Source organism: Clytia hemisphaerica, unplaced genomic scaffold (assembly GCF_902728285.1).
Source record: "Clytia hemisphaerica strain Z4C2 unplaced genomic scaffold, Clytia hemisphaerica genome assembly, whole genome shotgun sequence".
Taxonomy (NCBI): domain Eukaryota; kingdom Metazoa; phylum Cnidaria; class Hydrozoa; order Leptothecata; family Clytiidae; genus Clytia; species Clytia hemisphaerica.
This window is the reverse complement of record NW_027104271.1, coordinates 146,435-169,317: the sequence shown is the minus strand read 5'-3', so window position 1 is coordinate 169,317 and position 22,883 is coordinate 146,435. Positions and strand designations below refer to the sequence as shown.

The following is a 22,883-nucleotide window of genomic DNA, read 5'->3' as shown; positions in this document are numbered from 1 at the left end:
AATTTTTTCCCAGAAAGACCTTGAGATTCAGGTAAAAACAATGGGATTTTAACAAAAAAGTAAACAAAAAGTATGTGTTGTTTTTGCTGGGTTTTTTTCATCTGTTACTCAAAAAGCTCCATTCTTCTAATTTCTATAGAAACAAAAATTACAGTAATAAAAAACTTGACCCTCTCAACACTTAAATTGACTCTATAGTAATATTTTGTCAGTATTTCAGACTGAAAATGGTGCAAATGATACATATTATATGTGAATTCCAAGTACTGGCAAGCTAAGATTCATGGGAATATAACCTAAAAATTGTGAAGAATTTTTTCTAAATAGCTACCGAAAGTACCTTGTGTTGAGAAGGGAAATTTGGTAATTTTCAAAAGCTCATTATTAACTAACTAGCTTGAGTCCTGGCAGTCCTGGCAATTGGCGTCAGCATACGGCAAATGCCGAGGCAAAAGCTGACGTAAATTGGATTATAGTGTGTTTGCGTTGGCAAAAAAAATGCCGAGGCAAATTTTTCAAAAGACTTTTACTAAAAATGATAACTGCCGAAACAATCGAAGAACTGCAATGTAACAGTGTAACGTCCCCCGACCTCCCTTTAAATTGGGAAAAATGCCGAGGCAGAATCCTATTCTGCCGAGGCAAACAGCAAATTTAGCCATTTGCCTCGGCAAAAAAATGCTGAGGCAAAAAAAATTGAATTGCCAGGGCTGCCTGGTATTTCCCATTAGAAAGTGACAGTGGATGGCATTGGAATCTCAGTCTGGAAAATGGAAGCTTTACCCAAAACAGTGGTAATCATTTGGCAAAGGCTGACCCTTTTTTGCCTGTTTTACTTAGGGGAAATTGGTTTTTGAACTTTTCTCAAATTCTGTCCAACAAAATCCTTACAAAACATCAGTTGATCACAAGGAACAATATTATATGGCACATCAAAACACCAAACATAAAGTTTTTCGGGTTTTCTTGAAGGAAATTGCCAGCTAGCCTCAAGCAGCCAAAGCAACTGCGGGTTATTGGTTCAAATTATGACCTTTGAACACTGTGACTTCCGACCCTAAATGACGCATGTAATGATAAACAAAGTCAAAATGTTGCTAATGCACTAGAAATTGCCCACAAAAAATCAGCAATAATAAAATTTTTGAACGAAGGAAACATCATTGACGGAAAAAGTCTGACAAATTTATCGACTCACCGACTCAATTCTACTCAATCTTTGAAAGTCGGGCGACGCGTAACGAAGATATTTGTCAGTCAATACCTTTATAGCCAAATTAGGAATATTTTTCTTACTTTTACTAGTATTCCTAATTAGGAATCTTATTCCTAATTAGAGCCTGAACCTTTCATGTCAAAAAAGTCCCGAAAACACTGAAAACACTTTTACCTGAAACACCTTTTCTGAACCTTTCATGGTTTTCTGGGTGTTTTTGGCAAAAACATTTTACCAGAAACACCTTACCTCTCGAGGTGGTGTGTTTCCAGCATTTTCTGTGTTCCTGGTATTTCCATAAATCAACTCTCAATTTTCTCCACTAAACTCAGGCAAAAATGCCATTTCCCAGAAACACCACCATTTTGTGAACCATTCAGTCTTTTTCCTGGTGTTCCTGGTGTTTTTCAAGACGATTTTGAAGCTCTTGTAGTGTCCTGACTGAACCAATCAGAACCAATCAGATAAAAATCGGGTTAAAAATCGGGCTAGAAAATCGAAAAAAAACGGGGAAATGGGACTTTTCGATACCGTTTCAGCCAGTCGGGACTTGTTTTATAGCAGTCGCCTTCGACAGGACATTTGGTGTTTATGGTGTTTTTAAAAATTGAACCTTTCATGCTGGAAAGTGTTTTCTGCAAACAAGGTAAGCAAGGTGTTTTTAAAAAAATGAATGGTTCAGGCTTTTAGGAAGAAAAAAATTCCTAATTAGGAATATGAAGCAAATACCTAGATTTTCTCCAAAAATAGAAAAAATTGCACGTTAAAACAGGGGGGGGGGTCGGTACTAAGTTGTGGGGGCCAGTACCGGGTGGTGGTCTGATAAGGTAAGTAAAAAATAACTTAGTACATTGTACTAAGTTGTGGTCCTAATTGAAAAAAAAACATTTTTGCAACTTTGTATCAAGGGACTAAATGGTGGTCTCAATATCAAATATGAGGCATCAAGTTAGTATCTGGTACTCAAAACCCTGCAAAATCACAAAAATGTCCTATCACTTTCTCTTGACTTACCCAATTTTTAAGAAAATGCAAGAAAATGAGTTGAAGAGAATTTTAATTCTATAGTATACTTCAGTAGCTTCAAATTATTTATAGGCCAAACTGTAGACACCCAGATATTCATTCGTCGAAGGAAAAAGTGTGTCCAGAATTTCAGCCAGATCCAGGCTGCCCCAAAGTTTTAGCCTCGTTTGGCAGAAAACTCGTCCCCAGGCTCCAGAAATAAAAATCTTTGAAAAATGAAAAAAAATGCGCCCAGATATTCACTCAATGAACAAGTGTGCCAAATTTCAGCCAAACCCGACAATTTTTGAAGTCTCCAGGTTGCCATGAAGTTTTATCTCCTAGCTATTCTTAATTCTCACTTTTTCGAGGCTAGTTTAATGTAGTTCTTTTGATTTCTTTGACAAGCTTGTTACAAATTTGTTTTTATTTGAAACTTTATTTCCTTTGATTTCATAAAAATTTGCTTGAAAATGATATTTGACTTGACCTAACTTGACAGAAATTTTTCCTGAGATATAAAGGGTGGTACAGAGTGGTGTGGTATGTTTTTTAATACAGTGTAGTAAAGTTTTTTAGAAAATTTAAAGGAGGTGTAAACCAAAGACCAGAAAGTAAATTACTAAGAATTAAAGGGTGGTATACCCATTTTGAGGGGGAAGATCAACTTAGTACAGGGTACTTAACGGGGGTGTGTCATTTCTCAATGATATCGAGATTTTACCGAGTACTACTGTGAGAGTAGTATATTTACATAAATTGTAACAAGGCAAGTGACTGTGACTGTAAATAAATCTGACCATGTTATACATGAAAAATTACATACTTGCGACTTAAAAAAAGTTTGAATTCACATACTTTTATGGTACCGTGAGATCGGGTAACTTGCATCAGTGGAGGCTAACATGCATAGCCCTCAAATTGATGACCTGGCTGGTCATTAAAATAAACTATATTCAGCTCCGCTCACAGCTCTATTCTACCATTTTTATTTTTATTTAACTTTGTATTTTAATGACCAGACAAGTCATTCATTTGAGGGCTATGCATGTTAGCCTCCACTGATGCAAGTTACCCACTCTCACGGTAAGGGGTGGTATACCTAATTTAATGGGTAGATACAACTTAGTACCAGGGTACTAAGTGGTGGTGGTCTCAGATAAATTTAAAAAAACAAGTAAGTACAACTTTTTGGCACTGGTCCAGTACCACAACTTGGTACCCCCCTGGTTAAAAAGTACTTTGTAAGATTCTTACCATTCCATTTAGGTGGGAAAGAAAGATTGAGCTCTTGACTTGCTCGGGAGAATGAGCTATAATTCCTAGAAAAAACTTCACTTCTCCTGCTGGTAAATTGACATCTTATTTATAAAACACGGGAAACTCACTTTCTGTTTTTCTTTGTGATAATAAAAACGAAAGTTCGATTAATTCCTAATTTGGAATTATTTTTTTGGGGCGTTAATAATTCCACCTCAAATGAAATTTTTAAATTTTTTGCACAGTTATCATATTTGGTATACCAAATCTATTGGTCATACTTGGAATTTGCAAATGTAGCTCGTTTCAGAGATATTAAACTTTTAAATATTTTTTCCTCATTAGGAATTTTTTTCTTCCTAATTAGGAGTAGGATTCCTAATTAGGAATCCTGGTAAAAGTAAGAAAAATGCTCCTAATTTGGCTAAAGGTATTGACTGTTTGTGATTGCCGCCCTAAAGAAGGGTGTCGGAAATTAAACGGGAGGGATGTCGATATTAGACCAATTTACGGTACCAGGTTAGGTAGAGGGATCACCCCTAATAGAAACTTAATTCTAATAAAAAATACAGGGGTCGATCTAAATGTTTGAAGAAATAATAGAAATTGCAATAAAATACTATATATACAGTCTGTGCCACTAACCCGATCGGGAAGATTCTTCCGAAATGGGAAGAAACTTCCCGAACGGAAAGAACTTAGGCGAATTTTTTCTTCCTGATTGGGAAGATTCTTCCTCTTTGGGAAGATGAAAAATGATTGATGACCGGCGAAAGTTGAAACATTTTGGAGCTGATAAAGCATCAAATTTTAAGATTTTTCACCGAAAGAAAAATAAACTTTACCGTGGAAATTTGGTTTAATTTTGAAAAAACTGCGTTAACTTCCCAAACGGGAAGTTTCAACCAGATCGAAAAGTCCTAGGTAAGTAAAAAAGCGGGAAGATCTTCCCGTTCGGGAGTCAAGTTAATTTCCCGTTCGGGAAGGTTCTTCCCATTTCGGAAGAATCTTCCCATTTTGGAAGAATCTTCCCGATCGAGTTAGTGGCACAGACTGATATAGGCTGTGGCCAGTGGATGTTATTGTTTCAAAAATAAAGAAAAAATTCAAAATGTCTGTGACCAACTTTTTGATATGTTTCTTTTTTGATATGTTTCTTACTCAATAATCAAAAGTTATAGACAATTTTATGGTCAAAAATTGATTGAAAACAGGGAATTTCCCTACAATCTGCATAATTTATGCAAAATTATAGCAATTTTTTACCTAGCCTGGATATCCAGGCTGTAAACTATTTCACAGTCTAGTTTTTTATATTTCATGTTCTGGTTTACAGCCTGGTCTCCCTAGAGCGATTTGCATTCCCTTTAAGAGAATGCAGTCCGCTTGCTTGCGCTCGCTTCGCTAAAACCGTAAGGGCCAATCTGCACGGCGTTGAGCAATTCTAAAGCAAAAATAGGATAGTCCTCCAGTTGCTAGTTAAGATAGGGCTTTCTGTTACATGAAAACATGAAAAAGAAGAAAAGGCAAGCTCATTTTCCAAGAAAACATGGTTGGTCATGATAATGCATGCAAACTTTTTTATGGACTTTGGTGTAATCTTTGGATGTTTTAAATAGTTTTAGATCTTGTAAGACTGCTTTTTATAAATTTCTGTTTTGCTGCCCTGGGTTGGCTAGGAAACATGGGTTTTCACTTTCATTCTCTAGGGAGACCAAGCTCTATAATTTTAGAACTTTGTATGTTGAGGTAAATTTTGTTTTTTCTAAAATTTTGAGCTTGGATATCCAGGCTATTTTTTACCACACACACGCCAATAGCGCAATAACTTTTGATCTAGAAAAGTTGAGACTTTGATATAAATACATTTTTTGCTCAGTTTGAAGAGCTCTATCACGTGGTATAGGTCCTTTTTGATTTTGAAGACCCCCCCAAAATCATGAATTTTCAGGGCTTACAATTTTGCCTAAATCGCAAAAAATCGCAAATTACGCCAAAACTGCGGGTTTTCAAGCTTGGTAACATTCAAATTACGAATCAGCACCCTCAAATTGACCAAAATCAATTCTAAAAGCTTGGTTACGGACATTTTGAAAAAAAGTGAAACGTTTTGGTGGCACTGGCCATGGCCTAGCCTGGATATCCAGGCTGTAAACTATTTCACAGTCTAGTTTTTTTATATTTTATGTTCTGGTTTACAGCCTGGTCTCCCTAGAGCGATTTGCATTCTCCATAAGAGAATGCAATCCGCTTGCTTAGCGCTCACGTCGCTAAAACAGTAAGGGCCAATCTATTCGGCGCGGAGCAATTCTGAAGCAAAAATAGGATAGTCCTCCACTTGCTAGTGAAGATAGAACTTTCTGTTACATGAAAACATGAAAAAGAGGAAAACAGAGGCAAGTTCATTTTCCAAGAAAACATGGTTGGTCATGATAATGCATGCAAACTTGTTCATGGACTCTGCTCTGGTGTAATCTTTGGATGTTTTAGATCTTGTAAGGCTACTTTTCATTAATTTTATTTTGGCTGCCCTGAATTGGCTAGGAAAGTTTTAGAAACACGGGTTTGCACTCTCATTCTCTAGGGAGACCAAGCAATATAATTTTAGAACTTTGTATGTTGAGGTAAATTAGGACCCTGCCGACGCACTGGACTGTCTGGTGTATTTGTCCGGTGGCAAAAAGTATCCTTTCGCTACACCGGACGGTGTCAGTCCAGTGTTGCATACAGGGAATTTTGGACACCGGACATGAAACAAAATGTTAAAAAACACCGGACGCACCGGACTGGTCATGTCCAGTATTTTGATTATCCGGTGGGAAAAATATCCTTCTCCGACACCGGACATCCGACTTCCTTAAGTCCGGTGTAGAAATTGTCTGGTGGTAAAAAAAATTCTCATTTTACACCGGACTTTCGCGTGTCCGGTGTTCTTTAAGTCCGGTGCGTCCGCAGGGTCCTGGTAAATTTTGTTTTTTCTAAAATTTTGAGCTTGGATATCCAGGCTAGCCATAATGGGCCATTCCATTTTATGTCCATACATGAGGTGGACGAACATTTCCAGAGGGTAATCCGAGAAAAGTTTTTTTCAAACTCCACTGAAAGCATATGATTTCACTTGGTGCTTTCACCTTTGCGCGCAAATTCGCTACTTTAAAAGTATAGTTTTGAAATAGCTTTGATAAAAAACTCTTTTTCATTGGCCCGCGCGCTGCCTTTTCCTTCGAAATGTTGCGACTTCATCCCGTCATTTTATCTTTCGTTTTGATTAACAATATCAATGTGGGTATGAACAAACTCAATGTTGGTGCACAAATAGACAAAAATTCAACGATGACGGGTGGGAAGGCGATGGCGGACAAGATTGGAAGAAATTGTGTTTTCGAAGATGTAAAAGTTGGATTTGAAAAATTTTGGCCGATAAGAGCAAGGGGGGGAGGGGGTCTGAAGCTTATCGGCCCATTGCCGATAAAAAATTCAAAAGTTTTTTGTCGAAGACCCCTTACCCCGTGGATATTTTAGAATAACTTTTTACCCCCTTGGAAAAATGAAAAAAGACCCTCTGGAAATAGTCCCGCTGCTGAGATCGAAAAAAGTGGCTAGAAAACGATTTTCGTGACACACATCTTAGAACTAACTTTTTTTGGTGGTGGAAACTCACAAATTAGTATATGTAGATTCCAAAATCAAAAAGTTTCCACGATATTATTGTGCAAGTAAAGAGTAATTGGCGATTTTTTGCGTTTCCAGGCAAAATTGCAAGGCCTGGAAATTCATGATTTTTGGGGGGTCTTCAAATTAAAAAAAGACCTATATCACATGATAGAGCTCTTCAAACTGAGCAAAAAAGTGTATTAGTACACCAAAGTCCCAACTTCTCTAGATCAAAAGTTATTGGTTTCAGTTTCAGAAAGAAATTGGCTGAAATTATTTTCGTCCCAATACTTGTTTTTTTATCGGTATGTAGTTGGACCCCCCCACCCCCTTATTGGCCCAATGCCGATAAAAAATTCGAAAGTTTTTTGTCGAAGATCCCTAAATGACTGACTCCAGCATTTCCATCCTTACTTTAAGGTATGAAAATAATCTTTCCAAGGATACTTTTGAAAATTTCGCCATTTTCCAGTGGGTATCGATTCATTTTCAATAATTTTTTTTGACTTGAAAAGGTTCGTCCACCTTCCTGTATGTTTTTTTAATGGAACAGCCAGCCCAATATATCCAGACGATCTCAATCGAACGGAATCGACGATCGAACCAATCGAACCAAATCGAACGCAATCGACCGATTGAAATTCGATTGTCGAACGCAATCGAATCCCAATCGAACGTCAAAATTCTGGGTAATATTCGATTGGTTCGATTGTTGTTCGACTGGTTCGATCGTCGATTCCGTTCGATTGAGATCGTCTGGCTTTATTCTTGCAACTTCCCAAGCTTCATAAACATCCAAGCTCTCAAATATCACAAGCTGAATGAAATTACTTTCGATTTCCCGTAGAAATTATGCGATGAACAATCCGGGGGTCAATGAATCGACGATCGAACGCAATGCAATCGAACATCAATCGAACGCAATCGAATATCAATCGAATCTGAAAATTGCGGTAATATTCGATTGAGATTCGATTGCGTTCGACAATCGAGTTTCAATCGGTCGATTGCGTTCGATTTGGTTCGACTGGTTCGATCGTCGATTCCGTTCGATTGAGATCGTCTGGATATATGACAACGGTCAATGTTGTGTGCAATGTTACAATACTGAAAAAAACGTCAACCCTACAACAAAACATTCTTCTTTTGGCTTACCATTTAACTGATTCAGAAGACAACCAAATTAGATTCAGACAGTTTATTGTGGACCTGGAGGATATGACAGAAAGATGACGAGACTTCCCAAAAAACGATACAACTAAATTTTTCGCGCTCTTTTTTCAGATCCAACCTAGAAGCCTTTACAAACATACGCCGAGCGAGACAGCCGAGATGCAGATAATAGATTAGTAAACTAGTCTGAAATTAATCATGTCCAAAAGCAAAAAGGCGTCCAGAGGGCGGCGGGAACATAATTGCCACCGCACAGGGACAACGAGCCGCCGCCTAGCGACCGAGATTGGACCATTCTAAATTTCTAGGACTTTTAGTTCCTCTCAGAATCGTTTGTGGTTATAAGATTTCGTGGGAAGGGTTTTGCGCTTCGTATACCTAGGTTTACCCGTAAAACCTAGGTGTATACTTTAAAACTTGGGTTTGCGCTTTGTAAACCTAGGTTTGCGGGTTAGGGCTTTTTACTTAGGTTTACATGACTAACCAATCAATAATGCTCATTCTGTATATATAATTTTGTGTAAATTTCTTCTCACTTTTATTTTTCCCGTAAATTTAAATGTACATAAATAAATATCGCTGAAAAAGGGGATGGGTGAAAGACAGTGATGTCTTCTTTTATCTCCTGTGAATGCTTTTTAGCTCTTAGGACTTTTTTATCTATTTATTTCCATCGTGTATACTTTTTAGGCAAAGTTATTATCGCAAAGACTTTATTGAAAAAAAAGAAAAGAAAATGGCATTTTTAAGGCGAAAATTTTACTTTTTTGGCGTTATAAGTAGTAGTTCCGATCTTGAGATACTTCATTTTTAAGGTAGTAAATATGCTGAAAAACTGCTGACTCAGCAAAAAACATCGATAATTTTCAATATTTAATCAAACCAAAATATCTCGAGATCTAAACATTGAAAACTAACAAACCATACTTTTTTGGGATACTACTAATTCAGTAGGACTATCCAGCCGCGGGAATGATTTTTTCTGAAAATCCCTCTGCTCTAGGAAAATTCTGACGTCATCGGATGAAAACGCCAAAAACGTCGATTTTTCGCCTTAAAAATGCCATTTCTCGGGACCCGGGGGGGGGGCACTAAATTTTAAAACGACGGTATGTGCCGCGTAAAATCTGCTTTTCAAAATAGTACCCTTACAGTGCAGTTCAATATGGCTGAAAAGTTACCCTTTCAGTGCATTTTCTCTTGATTTACCCAACCCTTATAGTGCACTATATTTCTCAGCTGTAAATCTGCGTGAAAGAAGAAGCTTGGGAAATTTTCTGTTTCAAAGAAAAACTGAGAAAATTATTCTTGTCAGCCGTAATTATCAGACAATAGAAATTTTTTCAAACAAACGAGAAGTAAAAACCTTTCTTTTTAACAATTATTTTGAATTTGTTTTAAAATTCGACCCTTGCAGTGCAATCTCACAGAAACACACCCTTACAGTGCATTTTGGGATGCTGAAAACCCCCACCCTTAAGCGCGGCACATGACGTAGGCCAGATCATATGAGAGCCCCCCCCCCCCGGGCTCGAGACCAGGTGGTTGAAACTTAACAAATAACCCCATTTTCTTTATCTACTTTTCATGCTGAATCCGTTGATACCCTCAGATATTTGATTTTCAGACTTCGATAACTTTAAGAAAGTTTTTCACTTAGAGGTAATTATGGTTCATCCTTAATCTAACCTACGAAATCTGCCAAATATCTCAAAAAAAGGTAAAAAAGGTCGAAAGGTAAACGCTTGAAAAGCGAAGGGCGACTTTTTGTCGAGGAAAAGCAATGAATATCTATCATTTTCTCATTGAAAGTGTACCAATTTCTTTTTTGAGAAAAATGGCAAATTTCTCACAGACAAAGTTTTACCTTTCGTTACTTTATTGTTGCTTGAGAGATTTAAGAGGTGACTACTGAAAACGAAGAATCGGAAGAACAAATATCGCAAATATTTTTTAAAGCAGGAATTTATTGTGTTAAAAATAAGAATAACAATAACTTTAACCAAATACTTTGATCACCAGCTTGCTGCTATCTTGTTTGATATTGATTTATTTATCTTGGTCAATTGTTGTACCCTAAGTATCAGAGGTTAAGTTTTCAAAGGATAAATGATATATGATTTCGTCCTGTGCTTTTCAACGTGGGCCAATTGTTGACAAGCAGGTCGGTACATCATTGACAATCGCTATTGCAGAGAATGCCGCAGTACAAGTGAAACATCCATCAACAACACAATTACTGGCACATCTAACGAGATAGGAGGATAATGTTGGACTATGAAACAAAGCACCCCCTTCTTTTCCTTCACAAAGTTCCACTTCACATCCAAATGAATTTGGTTGTATACCAATTAAATTTTGACAGTTTGTTGAATACGTGCTGGCTAAAAATGATAGAGAAGAAATTATCGAAAATAATTCTTTAAATCAAGAAGGTCTCAGGATAAGCTGCAAGATGCCCTGGTGTATAAGCAGTTTAATTTGTTTGAAATGAAGATCTTATCCACGGGTTACTTAAACAAATGATACTGGTATTCGCCGCCCTTAAGAGTACCCTTCAAAAATCTATAAAATTTAATTTCAGTCCCCCTCATTGATAGCAAAGAAATGTCGCTCAAAAAGCAAAGTTTACGAGAATAGTTTCTAAATTTTCACTTGAAATTTGCCAAAATCCCGCAAAAATCTTACCAAAAAGCAGAAGGGCCAATGTCAAATATATATTCATCGTGTCGTTGTTGAAGCAGTTTGGTTTTCTCCCTTTGTTTCTGTTTATTTATTTGAGAAGATTAGAAGACTGTTGATCTTTCCAATGCGAATGTGTTGTATGAAAATCTTGCTTGCAAAGTCTCCATTTATACCTTTTATCATTCCGTTTTTGTTTCTTGTTTACGGAAGAATTTCTGTCTCCAAAAAAGAAAATGACCGAATATCATAATTACAATAGGATATGGAAATTTTTCGAAACATATCAAAACAATTTGATATCAGTAATATTATCAGAGATTTTGGAAAAGCGGATAGTAATCGGTGCTGCTGCTCGCTGTTTATCACTGTTGGCCATTAAATTCGGCGCCGTCTGAAGTTGTTAAGTAGCGGCTAGTCAACAACTTGGCCAAGAAGGTGCTGCGAAAAAATGCGCAGTATAATAACAGTTCAAGCAAAACTATCTGAATCCCGGGGGGGGGTGGCACTCATATGATCTGGCCTACGTAATGTGCCGCGCTTAAGGGTAGGTTTTTTTAGCATCCCAAAATGCACTATAAGGGTGTGTTTCTGTGGTATTGCACTGTAAGGGTCGAATTTTACAATATTATTGTTAACTAGTTTTTCAGCCAACATTAAAAGATAACACTTGCTTGACTGCAGACTGCAGAAGATAAGTTAAAAATAATCTTATACTATTATTTCCGTAAATTTCTTTCGCAGCAAGGCTTATAGGGTAAATCAAGACCAAATGCACTGAAAGGGTACCTTTTCAACCATCTCGAACTGCACTGTAAGGGTGCGATTTTGAAAGGCAGTTTTTGCGTGGCACATACCATTTATCGAAATCGAGTGGCCCCCGGGATCTGAATTCAGAATGTATCAGTATGCATGTTTACTATTGACGAATTCCCAAGAAACCTTTTGATCGGAATATGATTTTGGCATGTGCTCTTCACGGTAATAACATGACCAATTCGGTTACCGTGAATAGCACAGGTCAAAATCATATATATTGACGCTGTGCTGACGAATCGAGATTCTATTCAGCGCGCAATCAACGAAGACAAAAGTAACCATGACGACCATCCAAGATCTTGGATGAGGTTCAAAAGTTGACATTTTTATTCCCGTCGTTGAAAACACAACTTACAAAAAGTCATCAATGCTTTGTAAAAAGAGTCAGTGATAGAGAATCATAACATAAAGTCTGTCTATTATTTCGATTCAATTAAAGTGATATTTCCATAATCAAAAATTTAGTAATTACTGTTATGCATTTGGGGATTAGATTTCTTTCGAAATAAACTCATTTAAATTACACTTGGAGGTTTCTGGGGAATTCGTAAATAGTAAACTGCATACTGATACAGTCTGCGTTTAGACCAGCCTGACATTCGTAATTGCCTGCAGTATTCTTTTGAATTCTATTGTTCCGTGCAATTGTTCGGTTTGTCAAATGCCTTATGATGCCAGCGTGTTGGCATTTCATTGGCATTTGAAATGCCATTTTGAGCAAAGGAATCCCCTTTTCTGGCATTTCAAATCAAACAAAGGAACCAAAACAAAGAGAAAAAATGGCATTTTTTGATTTTTTAAAGTATTTGCACGTTTTTTATTCAGTTCTTTCTATAGATAGTAAAATTTTCAAAATTTGCCATAGCCTAGCCCTACGGCAAAAAGTTTCAGTCTTAATGACTGCAGTTTTTGAGAAATTCCATGCTTTTCATTGTTTGATCTGTCAAAGTTGAACTTGAGGGAATTACCTTTTCAGTAATGACTCTAAAAAGACGATTCCTTAATTGCCATGACAGAAAATACAATGGAAAAGCTATTAAAATCGAATCCCTCATGAGCAAATGCCAAATTACAAATGCCAGTTGGTCTAAACGCAGCCACAGTCTGCTAGACATTAATATGGTAATATTTGCTCTTCATCTTTGATTTTTTCTACAGTGATTAGATCGACACATGCGCGATAAAATTTATATTATTTGTCTTCAGAGGTTAATATATTTTTTGAAAACTCAACCTCTGATACTCAGGGTACCATTCGGTTACAAGGTCAATTCATTTGCCAAATTCTTGTGTCACCAGGGTCAAAAGGGGCTCCCTTCATTTCTGTTTATTTATTTGAGAAGATTAGAAGACTATTGATCTTTCCAATGCGAATGTGTTGGATGAAAATCAATCTTGGCTGCAAAGTCTCCATATTATACCTTTTATCATTCCGTTTTTGTTTCTTGTTTACGGAAGAATTTCTGTCTCCAAAAAAGAAAATGACCAAATATCATAATTATAATAGGATATGGAAATTTTTCGAAACATATCAAAACAATTGATTAATATAGCCATATTAATGTCTTAGAATGTATCAGTATGCATGTTTACTATTTACGAATTCCCAAGAAACCTTTTGATCGGAATATGCTTTTGGCATGTGCTCTTCACGGTAATTACATGACCCATTCGGTTACAAGGTCAATTCATTTTATTTTTGGATTGCCAAATTCTTGTGTCACCAGGGTCAAGAGCGGTCTAATAAGCGGGGGTTGGAAATGTAACCTCTAAATATCCCCTAAAATGAGGTGATTGTTGGTTAGATTTTAGCCCTTTTATTTGACAGCTGAAAATAATTTCAAAGCACTATTTGGACGTTTTTTAGTCCATATTTTTTCTAGAGGCTCTATAGAATGACAAGGCTAAACGCTCTCAAGGTTAAGGTAAGGTAAAGGGGAAAACTTTAACGAAATTTAACAAGATCTAACGAATGGTTTTGACCAGTGATGAAGTTTTCTTAGATATCTTAGACAATTTTCCCTCGATCAATATCAGCTATTTCTTTAAAAAATAAATTGCAATATTTTTTCCTAACGAGTCAAAATCACTTGAATCAGTTTTTATTTTTCTCAGGTTTAATTATTGCGAATGTCATCAATGTAAAAGAAGAATAAAAAGTCATTGTTATTCAAAGTGCACATAGGTATTTAGGTTTAAGTTCTAGGTTTAGGTCCTCAGACTGTTTACAGCGCATCTACTTTTTGTGTTTGTGAAACACAGGTGGGTACACCATCGATGCTTCTTACTTGATATAATAAGTTTGAGTAGGGACTGCAAACCAAACACTGGCCAACGACACAATTACTCTCACAAAAGATAAGAATGTGACCAACCACAATAAAAGATCTACTTCGCATCCAGGTCCATCCTTTTTTCCACCGCAGGGAGCCTAAAGCGACCGAGTATGGCATTCATAGCTTCACGCCTAAGGATAGTTGAACAAATAGCTCACAAATGGTTAACCGGTTAATTGGTAGCCCGGTTTTAAGTCTGTCTTTTCTTATCCCTAGAGAATCAATGAATCTAGAAAATTCCCTTTTTTGGGAAAAGTAATGCGCATGGGGACGCATGGCCATAAAAAAAGTAAGATTCTGGTTGACGACTCAGGCCTTTCGAAAAACAAAGAAACAGCAAAATGAAATCCTTGAATCGATTGTATTTTCTTTTGTTTTGGTAAATTCAATTAAAAAATAACTTTATAATTTTAAGTTCGAGTAATTTCGTTGTAAGTATGGGACAATAATTTAAAGTGAAAAACAAAATGATAAAAGAAAAATAGAATACTAAAATAAACCCTTTAAATGATGGCAGTAAACAGATTGACTTTCAAAAAAGTGAAATACAAAAACTCATTTTGTCACATCCAATAAAGTAAACAAAACGAAAATTTGATAAAAAACTTCGACAACACAAAGGTGTGTGCCATTTGGACAAATATTAATAAACGGTATCGGGGTGTCATGGAGAGACAAAGTGTCCACGATTGACGGACTCCAAAGTTAAGTTGTTATATTTATAAGATTCTACATTTTCAATATTGAGTATAAAAAAATATTTTAATTTTGATCTAAAAATGTGTGTCTTCTATTCGTCCAGTATCCTAAATAATAAAGAAAGAATTTTCTACATCAATCTGATAGCTGATTTGAAACAAATGAGCTGTTTCGCTTACTTATTAAGACACGCTACTCTAACGATTCTTTGATAAAGAAAGATGCTTGATAGAAATCTATTCGTTTTTAAAGAATTCACATCCTAAGCTAGGTAAGTTGACAGTAAGAGTTCCTTAAAAGGGATGCAGACTCAAACCAATAAATCTTGGGAGAGGCTCGGCTGTTCTTATTTTTTTGTCACTTCAAGCCTGAAATAGTATCATTCTTATTTTTTTGCCACTTTAAGCCTAAGGCATTTCCAGCTTGATATCATATTTTTATTAACTTGACTCTAGATTAAATAGCTTTTAAATGTACAGGGGGTTTGTACAATATATCACTATATTTGAAACCAATAAACCAATAAACCTAAGTGAATAAACCTTCGCCCGGGTCAACCCATGCCATGTGAGGAGAATTGGGTAGTCAGAAGGTGCTGACGGGGCGCTCATTGAAATAGAGTTGCGAAAATAGGCCTCAAAGCCCCCTGCAACTCAACCAAATAGAAATAGAAATAGAAAGGTTAAGACAAATCGATAAAAAAAACCTTACCTTTTTATAAGCGAGAATATCCTCTGCTGATCGCATACTTTTGATAACTCGTAAAAATGAAAACACCAACATATAACCCAGCAGCGATGAAACAATTACTGTAAAATGAAAACATAGTCATCTTCAATGATAAACATTAAGAGTTTTTCCTTGTTAATTTTTTTTCAAACCGTTGAAAACGTTGCATGTTAAACATAGCATCCCTCCAAAAAAGGAGGGGCTGGAAGTACACCACTTTTTTGGGGGGACCTTTGTACTTGAGGGTAGCTAAAATCTCATCACTTAAAGTGGGGCTAAAATAATTCAGCTTAATAGTTGGCTTCAATTACTCAAATTGAAGCTCACGAATCGGAAAAATTTTCGCCTAAGGCGCAATATTTTAATAGAAAGTGTGCAAAATATTTCATCTTAAACTTAGAACTGAACGCAATTTACATTGGAAAACCCTTTCTTACTGGATCAATTTTTTGAAAGTGTCTAGGGTCAAAAGTCCTGGGGGCTAACAAAAAATTCATAAATCTTTGGGGGGGGACTTAAAACTCAGGGGGGACGTAATTTTTGGCTGGGACCTAAACCCAGGCTGACGCTATTTTACGTTGTTTTTTAAAGTAGAAAAAAATTCAGGTCTTACGTGGAAGCTGTTTGAAAGCCTTCTTCTTCAGTTCCGCCTTTTGGGATGTCTTCAATCAAAGCTACCGATTGAACTCGAAACAGAATTCCCATAATCGCCTAAAAATAATTTGAAAATAACTGTACAGTACTTACAATTGTACTTTATCTGGCACCCAGATGCAGAGATTTTTATCAGACACGCTAAAGCTCTAAAGGTTGGGGAAATTTTCAATATCTGGAAGGTTTAGATAATGGACACGTAAAGAATTTTGAAGCAGGAAATGAATCTAATTCCACCGTAAAATTGTACTGTGGAAAAATTTACGGTGTTTTCGAACCTAACCAAAAATTTTCACCGGACATTTACACCCAGCCCCACCGTACACAACCGCGCAATGTACGGTGGTGTCCAGGGTCGTTACTAATGACAAACAAGACATCATCCTGTCTGAAGCAAAGCTCAATAAAATGGGATTTGTGGATTACGTTTCAAACCTTCCACCAAATATCCTAGAGATGCTACCCCTTCAACCGATTCAAAACTACATTCCATTTTTTACTGCTCTATTCACATTCTGAATTTGAAAGCTTTCAATGTTTTTTTTTTTACAAACTTCAACAAACTGATTTCGTCTGGGACTTTTTGGCTTAAGTGCTTGTGTGCAGCATTGGTACAAAGTAAAACTGTAAAACTTTGTATAAAGAGTTGGGACTATACTGCTTAATACTGAGAAACCATGTATTCCTTAGAGAAGACGCGACTATTTATATTTCGTCAGAAATCGAGGTTTTTATCGATTTTCGGCTAAATAGCCTATATAAAATAGTCTAAATAGCCTATGATAGGCTAATCAGCCTATGATAGGCTAATTTGAAGGTGTCCTTGACTGATATATACCACGGAATATTCTGGTCTGAAAATGTAGACAATTTTAAACTGAACCCTTGCTCTGAAACCTGAACCCAATAGCCGACCAATATGCTAAAGTGTTCAGTAAACCAAAGCAACCACAACCACAACCTAACCAAGACAAAACAAACGTCAAGATAGATGAGATTAACATAACAGAAGACTCCATCGTTAAAGCAATAAATGAGCTGTCTCCATCATCTTCTGCAGGACCTGATGGATTTCCAGCTATGTTTCTCAAAAAATGCAAAGATGAGTTATCCGTTCCACTGTGTTTACTCTGGAAGAAAAGCCTAGAAATAGGTCTTGTTCCAACTGAACTGAAAAAATGCACCATAACACCGATTCACAAAGGAGGAAGCAGATCTCTGGCTGCCAACTACAGACCTGTTGCACTCACCTCGCATGTGATAAAAATTTTCGAGAAAATATTGAGAAATCATATTGTAAATCACATGAACAACAATGACCTTTTCAATCCAAACCAACATGGTTTCAGAAGTGGGAGATCCTGCCTTAGTCAGCTTCTCGAGCAACACGACCTCATTCTTGACATATTAGATGAGGGTTTGAATGCAGATGTTGTTTACCTTGATTTCTCAAAAGCTTTCGACAAAGTCGATCATGCAGTTGTACTTGGGAAATTAAAGCAATTGGGTATATCCGGACCAATCCACAGATGGATTGAATCATTCCTTACTGAAAGATATCAAACAGTAATAGTAAATGGTGTCAAGTCCAAAGCCCAGAAAGTAATTTCAGGAGTCCCTCAAGGCAGTGTATTGGGACCTCTTATATTTCTAATATTGATTGGTGACATTGATGAAAAAGTACTGTACTGTATATTGAAATCATTTGCTGATGATACACGTGCCACCAAATCAATCAAAAACACAAAGGATGTTGAAATTCTTCAAAAAGAACTAGAAAAAGTCTATGACTGGACTGAAGAAAACAACATGAAACTAAATGACACAAAGTTTGAACTTCTACGCTATGGTCCAGATGAAGAAATAAAAAACCAAACTCACTACAAATCCCCTTCAGGAGAAAATATTGAAAGGAAGAAATTTGTGAAGGACCTGGGAGTACTAATGTCAGATGATGCTGTCTTTACACATCAAATAAATTCAGTCATTGAGAAAGCAAAAAACTTGATTTCCTGGATTCTGCGGACTTTCTCTTCGCGTTTACCCCAACTAATGATTACTCTTTACAAATCATTGGTTATTCCAGTCATTGAATATTGCTCAGTCCTATGGAGTCCAAGTGCTGTCAGTTCTACCCAAAGATTAGAAGAAATCCAAAAATCATTTCTCAAAAGAATAACTGGCACTCCAAAAAACTATTGGGATTGTCTGAAAAAGCTAAAACTTTACTCACTTCAAAGAAGAAGGGAGAGATATCGGATCCTGTATACATGGAAAATAGCTGAAAATCTGGTTCCAAACATCAACAATAAATTTCAATTCAAGGAACTCCCAAGATTGGGAAGGATGTGTGTTCGCACCCATAGTTCAAAACTACATGATAGCACGCTTGTTGTGCAAGGTGCTAAGTTATTCAATTCAATGCCCAAGAGTATTAGAGATATGAAGAATGTTACAGTCGAAAAGTTCAAAAACTCTCTAGACAGACACCTCAGTTCGATCCCAGACGAGCCACAGATCCATGGTTACACAGGGTGCAGGAGAGCCGACTCTAACTCCATTCTTGACATGAAAACTGTTTAGTTGCCGACATCCTTCCTTTATTCAGGTTTGATGGATGCAGCATTGTGGTGTGAAGCAGAAAGTTTCTTGCCAGAGCATGAAGCTCGAAGACAACCAAAAGTAACCAAAAGTAAGTAACCCTTGCTCTGAAACCTGGCCCTGAAACCTGAACCCTGGCCCTGAAACCTAAGCCCTGGCCCTGAAACCTGTAACCTGGGCCCTGAAACCTGTAACCTGGGACCTGCATTTCGTACTAGCCAGTTAAAGTCTGTGCTTTTTCACCCGCAGAGCAGAAGAGAAAAGCACCACAACCCAGTGTGGAAATGATGCAAAGTCCACACCGAATTGTTAATTGTTAAGGTATGTTCACCTTCCTTGACACATTCTCTTTAATTGATCATATCTTTAGAACAACAAATTTTTATATATCAAGAGTATATATTTTCTGAAAGCCAATAATATTCTCTTTCTAATGGTAAAAGTTTCAGCTGAATTAAAAAAACTGGGCGGGATATAATTAAAATCTTAAAAATTTTAACCTTACCTACTTCAAAGAAGTTAAAGTCACCCATAGCTTTAGAATTTTGAAAAAATAATTTCGATACTATGTTCCCAATAGATTGAACTAAAAAAGTGTCTTGGGATTTTTTTTGGAATTGACTTTAACTCTTTAAATCCTAAATTTTGTAAAAATATCGATAAAAAAGTAAATTTAGATGTGATTTTTCAGTTATCTGTAAATTGAGGAAAAACAACTCGGTTAGAAATAAAATCCTAAGACACTTTTTAAGTTTGATCTTTTGGGAATCTCATAAAAAAAAGAATGAAGTCGATATCTAAATGCTATGGGTGACTTTAACTTCATTAAAAGTAGTATGGTGTGGTAAAATTTCGTTTTTTTCTACATCAATTTGAAATTTTTAACGAGATGATTGCTGTTTATTTGAGTAATCAGTGAAATGTGTCAAAAATATTACTCTTCAATAGAGGTGAGAATAAACATCAGCTGAATTCTCTCTCTTGTCTTTGTTGTTTCCGAAAGAGACAATTATTTGAGTAAATAATCCATCATAAGACGAACTTTGTTTTGAAATTTAGATGGTTATAACTCTGGATAAAAAAAGATTTTAAGATCGCGATTTTACCAAAATGAAATCCAGTAACTTTTCTTCCACTTTGACTGAAAAAATTTTTTTTGACAAAAAATCGGAAAAAAGGTGTACACATACCTTAAAACTGAGGTCTACGCCGAAAAAAGTTCTAGGTCCAGAGATTGGCCCTAGGATATTTGATTTTCCCGCCCGTAAAAGTTGCTCAAATAAGCTTTATATTCTATTTACACTCTACGTGTTGTGGTCCAGGCTAGAAATGGTGCACAGTACGCCGAATATATTCGGAGTGAGGCAGTAATTACTTTTGGCATATTGGTGTAAGGAGCGGATATAAAGTAAGATATTGGCGTAGGTCAAAGCATTTCAAGACGAGAGAAACACCCCATTCTAACGCCTCCTCAGCTCATTTCATGACGCCAGGTTTAAGCGCCGCTCCCTCTACCGCCATATAAGGACATAAAGAATGGTCAGTCAGTTAGTCACACTAGCGTCCCGCCAAAATACATATCAAAGATTAATGCTGAGAAAGCGCTAAATCGTTTACTTGACTCTCAAGCAAATAAATGCGCCGCAAAAGTTTTAAAGGGATTCATGAAAAAATAACCCGGCGCTTTTTAATGAAATTAACATTTTCAAAAACTTTGAGAAATTGCCTAAAATTTGAGCCATAGATGAAAAAATTTGAGCCAAGCCAACCTTGAAAACTACCGTAGAGTCGTCTAATCTCGACATACGTCTTGCAATCTCGACATAGCTGTAGGCTGGTCTTCGAAATAAAAAATCAAACATAAACAAATACATACCAAAGTTATCAATCAATCACTAAAATGTACTCTCTCTCTATCACGTCACAGATTGTTAATATAATATGAGAAATGTGAAGTGTTATTACTTATATTTGAAAAGAAAACTTTAACGATGTAGTAATCGCTAAAAACTAATTAGCATACTTTCAACGAAGATGTCCAAATCACAACAACACAACATTTTGCACGCGAGGAATTATTTAGTAGACATTTTTACCGTGAACCGAAAATAATAAAAAGAACCCGGTTTCCTTTTGAATTTAATGTGACCGCCATACTGGCAATCACGGCGTGCGGCCTGTTAGCGCCTAGAGCGTGTGTTTTTATATATAAGGAAGGGGAAACCAGGCTAAGCGCGCGAATTATTTTTATCACGTGACTTGAAGCGTAATAAAGTTGTAAAATTTTAATGATGGACACGAGAAAGTTACAAGGAAGTTTGCATGCGTTTCGTGTGTTGTGTAAAACTGCTTATAATTTGGCTGTTTTTTTAATTGAAAGGATTGCAATGTTTACTGAACTTCTAGTTTGATGGATGAACTTGTTCGATAAGAATGATACCAAGAATTTCATTCAAGGTTTGTTTTGATTATTTTACAGATCCGGTGTCGAGATTGCAAGACGTATGTCGAGATTAGACGACTCTACGGTAATTTGAAGATCAACTTCCCAAGAAAAAGATCTACGGGGGAGGCGGAACCCACCTAGATCCGCGCACCGCCGGATAGGGTATTCCGGACCTCAAACAATGACCCATTTACATGTGCGAAATTATTTTTACTTTAGCGTATAAACAAGGCCTTAAAAATCGTAGCGCTGTCTCGGGAATTGAATGACAAAATTTGGTTGGTTGATATTTGGCTGCTGCACGTTCGCAATCGGTAATTTTGTCTCATTTTAGGTTTTCAATTTTTAATTGATTGTCTTGGAATCTTGAACTTGATTCAGGTAACTCTCATCCTTGTTGTTGAAATACATCCTGTAGATGACTGATGTTGTTTTTTCTGAAAGCTTAATTTCCTAGTGTGACTAACTGTCAGTGGAATCTTTTTAATTTTTCTCAAAATAAAAAACAACCTTTATTTGTTGTATCAACAGGCAAATATAATTTTTAAATGCCAATTTTCTGTGACCAGTTGTAAGTTTTTGTAATTTGATGGGGCGATCCTGATGCCGATGGTATGAAAAAAATTCTCTAACTTTCTGAGCTAAAATGCTTACCTATAATTTCTTCAAATTTTCAATATTAAAAACTTACCAGCATAATCATTCCCCATATGCTTAATACAAAGCAACAATTTGATAATTTTGGTCCACAACAAGGCATTTTCTTTGGAGGTTTGATGAAGCCCAAACCGTGACAGTCATCCGAGTCTGGTGATTGAAATTCTTGTACCATTTTCCGAAAATCTGCTTGTTTTGGTGTGAGCGCCGAGCTGGCACGGCAAACTAAATTGTATTCGGCACTATTTTGAGTTTTAGAATACTTAACTTTTTTCCAATTTTCTTAACATTATTATTTATTATCATTTAAAAGTTGTATACTTCAGAAATAAAAATTTTCACTTTGGTTTTCCCATTTTACAAATAGGATATTATTACAGCTTTTGATTTGATTCATCACATTGAAAAAGCTTGAAAAAGGTGTTAACACACTTGTGCTAATATTTGTAATTCTTGAATTCATGCTAGCATGGTAACCAACAATTTAAGGGCCCAGCTACACAGGTACTCAAAATTTGCGTTTTTTTTGCACCCGAGCGGCTAAAAGACCGATTTGAAAAAATCTTAAAAGCATCTTCAGTATTAATTTCAGTACTTCTTTCTCGATTATCTGATTCCCCTGAGTCAAAATAGCAAAAATCAAGGTTTTCTTTGCACTCGAAAATCCCCTGGAGGGAGGCTACTAGGTTTGCGACGGGTATGTCTAAGTTGATCCATAAAGGATAAAGAGAAACAATTTTGACATTGTTAAGACCCCTTGAGAGATATTTGTCAATTTCTTTGGCGATTTTTTCCAAACTTTAGTCAAGATTTTCAAAAATTGTGACGCTTTGAGAGGGGAATTCTCAACCTTCCTTAGTGATTTTGGTACCCTTTAAGAGACCTCGGTGAGGGACTTTTGTCGCACATACCTATCACATGTTTTGTCAAGTTTCCCCGGGAGTCTAAGAGT

The 22,883-nt window shown here is 36.5% G+C and overlaps 1 protein-coding gene and 1 long non-coding RNA gene across 2 annotated transcripts in view; both read right to left on the bottom strand.

The window, feature by feature from the left end:
- Nucleotides 1–22,883, bottom strand: part of LOC136816675 (condensin complex subunit 3-like) — a 177,505-nt gene that overhangs the window by 14,118 nt on the left and 140,504 nt on the right. The window lies entirely within an intron of this gene.
- Nucleotides 10,256–11,120, bottom strand: LOC136816702 (uncharacterized). The gene is made up of 2 exons (XR_010847971.1): nt 10,997–11,120; nt 10,256–10,692 (listed from the first exon to the last, which is right to left on the bottom strand). It is a non-coding gene; the product is annotated as an uncharacterized lncRNA (long non-coding RNA).